Source organism: Acomys russatus, chromosome 27 (assembly GCF_903995435.1).
Source record: "Acomys russatus chromosome 27, mAcoRus1.1, whole genome shotgun sequence".
Classification (NCBI taxonomy): domain Eukaryota; kingdom Metazoa; phylum Chordata; class Mammalia; order Rodentia; family Muridae; genus Acomys; species Acomys russatus.
This window is the reverse complement of record NC_067163.1, coordinates 18,704,545-18,712,094: the sequence shown is the minus strand read 5'-3', so window position 1 is coordinate 18,712,094 and position 7,550 is coordinate 18,704,545. Positions and strand designations below refer to the sequence as shown.

The 7,550-nt window shown below is 39.3% G+C and overlaps 1 pseudogene; it reads left to right on the top strand.

Moving 5' to 3' along the window:
• Positions 1-6,233: 6,233 nt before the first annotated feature.
• On the top strand, positions 6,234-6,915 carry LOC127209950 (platelet-activating factor acetylhydrolase IB subunit alpha1-like; annotated as a pseudogene).
• The last annotated feature ends 635 nt before the right edge of the window (positions 6,916-7,550 follow it).

Here is a 7,550-nt window from a genome sequence, read left to right as displayed (position 1 = left end):
ATCTAACAGCATTCTTTGATAAAAATCTTTTTTAAAATCATATAACTTTACACCTCAGATTAAGTTTAAGTGAATTTTCCCTCTGTAACAGTGGTTCTCGACCTATGAGTTGTGACCCCTTGGGGAGAGGTGTTTAACAACCCTTTCACAGGGTTCATATATTAGATATCATGTGTATCAGACGTTGACCTTACAATTCATAATAGTAGCAAAGGAAAAGTTATGAAGAACAAAAGGAATTCTGTGGTTAGGGGCCACAACAATATAAGGAACTGAATTCAAATGTCACAGTATAAGGAAGGCTGCAAACCACCGCTCTATAGTGTCTGGTGCTTCTGCTAGCCTCCCACTAGGTCACCAGCACATAATGAATTGGAAGCCTGATGGGTTGTGTCACAAGACAGTGGGGATTGCCTGATTCACTCCCAGTAATGATGCAACTGGAAATGTGCATGAGCTCGATGCTTATGACAGCTATGTGGGACCATGTCCCAAGCACAAATCTTTATGTCAACCTTTTATTCAGCTTTGCTACTAATTTGCACTTCTGCGAACTAACAAGAAGCATGAACATAGTAAATAAGAGTGCACACATTTAGCTTACTGGTAACAAATATTGTCTCTAACAAGTGATGTTTGGAAATAGTACAGGTAGCACTTTATTATTAGTCTATAAAGTCGAACTCTCATTGATTAATAATCTAAAGAAGCTTATATTTAATTTTGATGAAGACGGTAATGCAATAAATCAGATACTTGGCTATGTTTCTTTGAATATATTATGCTCTTATATTCTCAAAACATTTTGCAAATTAACCATCAGCAGTCCTGTTTATAATATAAATATTCTGAACTTCAGCATGTGACTTAAGGATCATAATTGATCTTGAGGTCTCTTCTACTAGTTTTTGCGTTAAGTCATTTATGCCAAGTGGCGCTGCAGTCTGTTTCTACTCTGCAGACATATTTATATGACACCATGATAGCAAACACACACAGTAAAAATACAAGTGAATAAAGAAGTTAAATATGAGGTGCTAAGCATTCATGCTATTACTTTTTGAAGAGCTCTCAGAAAACAAGCTAAAAGAACCAGGCTCCATGATGCAAGTCCATAATCCCATCTACTCAGGAGCTGAGGCAGGAAGACAGCACATTCAATATTCATCAAGGCTTCAGAGTGTGTTAAAGTTTGGGCTGGATACCGTAGTGAGGTCTTGTCTCAGCATAAGATTATAAAAAAGACTAGGGATATATCTTACTGATAGAATGCTTGCCTAGCATGTCCTACATTTAATCTCCATTCTGTGTGGGAAAAAAAATTTAAGAAGAAAGAAAAATAGGTTTTTAAGAAAACTGTACCTAATCAAGTTGTCTATGATACCAGGCTGAGGAATGGAGGGAAGGGAAACTGTGGTCAAATGTATTGTATGAGAGAAGAATCTATTTTTAATAAATATATATTAAATATACATTATTTTTATATTTATATAATATTTATATTGTTGATATTTTATATAATATATGCATAAAATATATACTTATATGCAATATAAGCATTGTAAATATATTTATATATAAATAACATATCAATATATAAATATATTAGATATAAGATAAACATTTATTTTAAAAAAGAAAAGTATTAAGAGAACCTTTATTTTTATTTTGCCTGTTTGGAAGTAGTTTTTTTCCAATTATTTACTCCTGTCGTAATCAGCCTCCACTGTTGATTTGGCACCAACCTAGAGTCACCTGTGAGGAAAGAATATTAGCTAAAGAACTGGCCACATAAGATAGGCCCATGGGGAATTTTTTGCATTTTTCTAACTGATACAGGAGGGCCTAGCCCGCTGTGTCCAGTGTCATCCCTAGGCAAAATAACCTGGGCTGTATAAGGTGACTGAGCAAGCCAGTAAGCATGCTTGCTGAAGGCTTCAGTTCCTGCCTTCAGGTTCCTGACTTGAGTTCCTGCCTTAACATCTTTTGACTATAGACTTTAACCTGTAAGCTAAATTAAATCTTTCTTTCCCAAGCTGTCTTGGTTCTTGTAGAGGAATTTTAATCCAGCAACATGGCTACTGTGGTAAATGATCACATCCAAAGACCTAGGTCTGTGTGACCCAGTTGGAGTACAGACACACCCTTAGTACACATCCTTAATCCCCGTGGAAGGTGTACAGATGTGTCTTTAGTACACATCTTTAATCCCAAACAATGACATTTAATTGAGGGACAGACAAAATGAAATAATAAAAAAAAAAAAAATTTGACAGAATGAGTCAGAGATAGGATATGCCCAACTCTCACAAAAACAGGCAGGAAAGGGAAGCTACTTAAGAGCAGGGCAGGGAGAGAGGGGGAATTAAATTCAGAGCAGTCCAGTTGAATGCAATTGTGTTCAGTTGACTTCCTGCAGTTCCGTTCAGTCCCTGCAGTCAGTGCGTTCAATTCATGGAGCTCAGAGGCAGTTTTTCCAAGCAGAGCAATCAGTCAAAAGCCAAGAGAAACTAAATTGAATCAGTCAGCTTGGAGAGGTGTTTGAACCAGCTGAATTGAACCAGCTAGCCAGACTTCAGAAAGAGCTACAAAGCATGAGCTTGTTTAGCAGTAAGTCTCAGAGACCAAAGGCACTTATAGGCCTAGGTTAGCATATGGAGACTAAGATTAGATAGTACAGAGGCTAGAAGCTTTCAGGCCTAGGCCTGGGGACAGATAGAACAGAGATAGAAAAGTGGACTCGGCCTAAGCCATGTACTATTTGTAAAGCTTGGGTATGGCTTTCATCTCATGCCCTCATCAAAGGAAAAAAAAATACAACATTTACAGGTCCTGATACTCAACATAGCTAGAACAATCCCCTTCCTATTTGAGGAAAATAATGTTTTTGAGAACATATGGCTTCTAAATATCTTTTGTAGAAGACCCATAAGTCCTCTCCCCACTATGGATTTTGTTCATGGACTGTGTGAAGAAATAGTTGACATTGCACTTAGATTACCATCCTTCATATCAGATCAGTTTGGGTCATTTTAGGTCATATGAATTGTGGCCAATTCATTGCTGTCACAAGCAGCAACACAGCAAAAATGTCTCCAAATGTATCTGGAATTTGGGTGTTGGTTATGGCATTACAGAGTTTACTTTTACACCTACACATTATTCTGCTCCCTTATTAATTTCACATTATCAAATTATTCTCATCTTGAAACTATGTATCCAGAGGAGTCTACAAGTATATATGAAATTGGAACAAAATCTCTTTTAGGCACATTGCCTCAACAACTTAACATCAAAGCATTCTGTCAAGAAACTACACAAATGTATTCAAACAATATGGGGGGGACCTAATAAAGTGGGAAGGGGGACCAGCAAAGAGAAAATGCAGTCCAATGAGAAAGAGAAGAAATTACCAGGATACAAGGATGGTGATGAAGCTATGTTCAAGGTGATGACTGTAGGCTGTCATGTGAGAGGTATGAAGGAGACTACAGGAGTAATTTTATTTCCACCCTAAGACACTGATGGAATGTCCAACATGTTGAACATGTTCTAAAAACATGTATACCCCCGGTTGAGAGATTCAGTTTTAATCATTGATTAAAAGAGGTGGAAGCCAAGGAAAATAAGAAGAAAGGCAAAATAAACATTAGGTCCAGAGAAAGAAATCATATTATAGAAAGATTACACATGATTGTGGTATATCTGTCGGATTTTAAACACTGAATATTGGTCTACCCCACATCATAATGCTGTACTCAAGAGTGTGCAGAAGCACAGGAGCGCAGGCTGGGCAAATAGTCGATGTAATAAGGGTGAGAAACAAATGCTAGTTTTTCATAATAATGCGGTAATTACAATAAAAACTAGAAGCATTTCATCAGAATAGAAGGTAATTTCAAGACCATCTACAAGAAAAGATGAATTTTGTTGTCTTTTGGAAATTGGAAAAGAGGAGAAGTCAGATTGTTGCTTTCCTAACAGGCGTTATTGAAAGGACTGCATGGTCTCTTGAACTAAATGCATGCATGTGGAATTTTTATTTAAGTAAACTCCGGTGTAAATATAATAAAGATCCAGTTTTGAGCAAGAAGATTAAAATTTGGAAGGTGATATATTGTGTTCAGGAAAAAAAAGACAAAAAGCAGTTTTGTTTCTCAATGTTTCAATACCTTATGTTTTTCTGTCAAAATTGCATCTTCAGACTTGTGGGTTGCCTAGGAAACTTATGGCCTTTCCCTTTATTCCAAGTCTTAGTGTTGACTTTTTCCAACTTTTATACTTTAGTTTACTCAGACAAGAGCAAAAATGTCTACAATGTAAAAACCAAAACCCTGAACAAAACCAAACCAAACAGCCGATCACAAAAATCAGGCTGAAAACACATCATCTGCTAGTCTCCCAAGACTACATCAAAACAAAGCATCTTGGAACTTGAGCACATTTAGAAATCCAGATGCCTGCTGCTCCTCTGTTTCCTGTTTTGGAGTCATTTTTATCTTTGTTGTTAACATGTTTCTATCCAGCAGTGGCCGGGAAAGTTGTGCACAGCACTCCTTCTACCCAGATATCCACTAGATAGCAAGGCTACATACTGAGCAACAAATTAAAAATTAGCATTCCTGGAATTAATTTAGATTACTAGTGGCAAGACCCTGTGTCTGTGTGTGTGTGTGTGTGTGTGTGTGTGTGTGTGTGTGTGTATTACCATGAAAGTTTGCTTGAAGATACCATGGTTTATATTAAACCTGTGTTTGTCTGTATCTGTATGAACATGTCTATAATTAACACTAATAGCCTTTTGACAGTCATGTGGAAATCTATTAGTGTAATTCTTTACAAAGCATATACATGAATAAAAGGAATTTAAATGCAATTAACACACAGGAGGGGAAACAATGCCCCAACTAGAATCATATGCTATCAAATAAATCCCCCAACACCAGAAATAGATTGCATCTTTTTGCATTATTGTCCAAAGGGGTCCCACAAAGCTCCTAAACAGTTAAATTGTATTCCCAGTGCTATTGGTGACTTTCCACAATCTGACAGTTAGATCATATTGTTGAAGACACCACATACTTAGGTCATAAATGATGAAGAAATCAAGCTGGTTCTCAACCAGAAGCTTCACCCCTACTGACCAGTGTTCATCATAGTGCTGGCGAGGACTATGCATGTACTGGGGGAGAAAAGTAATCATCAGCCTCATCCTGCTACAAATCCTGTGTCACTACAATAGTGACCTGCCAACAAGATATAACTCCCCCCCCCCCCCCAATGCAATGATGGCACAAATGTCATGGCAGCAACCAGAAACATTTTTATTGGATTTAAGGCCTACTCCATGACATGGATCCAATATCTGACACTGTTAACAAGGCCAAGAACCAGAGATTATATAGGCCATGGACCCTAGGTGGAAAAAGAAATCTACTTCTACTATCACACTAAGTGACCATAGTAATAAACTCACTTTTAATGACTTATTACTATGTTCATAAATCAGTTAATCACCAAACTTTCATCAGAAAAGCTGATTTTTGCAGTAGACAGTAAATAACGCAAAGGCCTACAAGTTGGCAAGTATAGAGATTGAGAGACTTTGAGTTCTCCACTTCTAAGAAAATGTCGTAATAAAAACCCATCCCTTCACAGCCCAGGGGTCTAAGTAGAAGATGCAACGGAAATAATGTAAGAGCCAAGAAAGTAGTGTTTCCCAACAAGGCTGATGCACATATGAACCCACAGAGACTTCGACAGCACGCATTAAGACATGTACAAGTTCAAACCATACAAAATCCTTTCATGGAGAAGCAGAAGTTGGCACAAAGTCCTACCCCAAACCAAGAAGCTATGTGTGATTAATAGCTGTTTGGAGAAAGGAAATCGATTTTCCTCAATGGACTCTCCCTGTGATAGCAACCACAGGTTGTGCTCAGGAGTGGCTGAACAACGCACAATGGGCTCCGTGGTTTTGTTGTGGCTTTGTGCTTGTTTTAACTAAGTAATTGCTTTATTTTTAAAAGAGAACATAAAATCGTATGGGTATCAGGGTGGGGGGTATCTGGGACCAGTTGAGGGACGGAAAGGAATATGATCAAATTATATTATATGAAAAATTTTGCTCTTCCAGAGTTTTCTGGCCCTGCAGCAAATGATTGCCTTCCCCGAGGAAGGGTGCTAGGTTGTCCCTGCTCCCTGTCGGCTTTTCAGGGGCTGTAGTGCTGAGGATGAGCGGGGATGGGAACCAGGCCAGCATGCCCACCCCTGTACAGGGCGACGGGGGCTGGATGTCTCTGCACCATCGTGGCGGACAGCAAAGACAAGGAGCCCGAAGTCGTCTTTATCAGGGACTCCTTGGTCCAACTAAGGCACCAGTGTGAGATCTGGCGGGAGGTCTTCTTTCTTCCGCATGCACTTAATTTTGGCATTTGCGGTGACAGCACACAGCAGGCACTCTGGTGGCTTGCGAATGGGGAGCTGGATCACATCCGGCCCAAGACTGTGGGTGTCTGGGTGGGCACCAACAACCACAGCCATACAACAGAGTAGGTGACGGGTGGTATCAAAGCCATCGTACAACTGGTGAACAAGCTACAGCCCCAGGCATGGGTGGTGGTGCTGGGCCTGCTTCCGAGGGTCCAGCACCCCAACCCACTTCAGGAGAAAAGCCGACAGGTAAACGAGCTGGTCCGGGCACCGTTAGCCGGCTGCCCCCGAGCCCACTTCTTAGATGCAGACTCTGGTTTTGTACACTCTGACGGCACCACAAGCCACCACAACATGTACGATTACTAACACCTGAGCCGCCTGGGGTACACACCTGTCTGCCGGGCCCTGCACTCCTTGCGGCTTTGTCTCCTGGCTCAAAACCAGGGCCAAGGCATCCCTCTGCTAGAGACCACACCCTAAGCATCTTTCCTTCCCATGACATTAAATTCTCCTCCTTCCGCAAAATAAATTAATTAATTAATTTAATTAAAATGATTAAAAGGAAACCAAAAGAGGGTATTATTAAGAGAAAAGGAAAACAGAATGCAGGCAAAAGGACAAAGGAGTCATGAAAGAGAATATAAAGCTAATTTGTTTTTCTAGTTTCATCTCCACCACAGTTTAAAAATTTTTCCCTTTGGTGGATGAGTGAATAAAAAATACAACTGCTTATGGAAGTGTAATTTCTAAGAGAAATTCCACTGCTTCAGAATGTAAATTCTAAGCACACAGAAGTTCATTGAGGTGTGTAGTGTGTGGAACTAGGTAAGTGGCCATGTTATTTTATTTTAAAAAGAAAAATGATTAAAAATTTTAAAAATACCTTCTTGAAGATCAAGGTCTTGATTTCCATCCTTACTAACCTCAACAACAACAAAAAAATGTATTGTTTGAATAGATGTAGCATAAATAAATCTGTCTTTGGGTAGATCACCCATACCTATATGCATGTGTGTCTGCACAGGAACGCGCACATGCATGTGCACACACACACACACAAACAAACAAACAACATGGCAATAAATTCACAAAGAATGAGGAACCTCTAGGTGTCC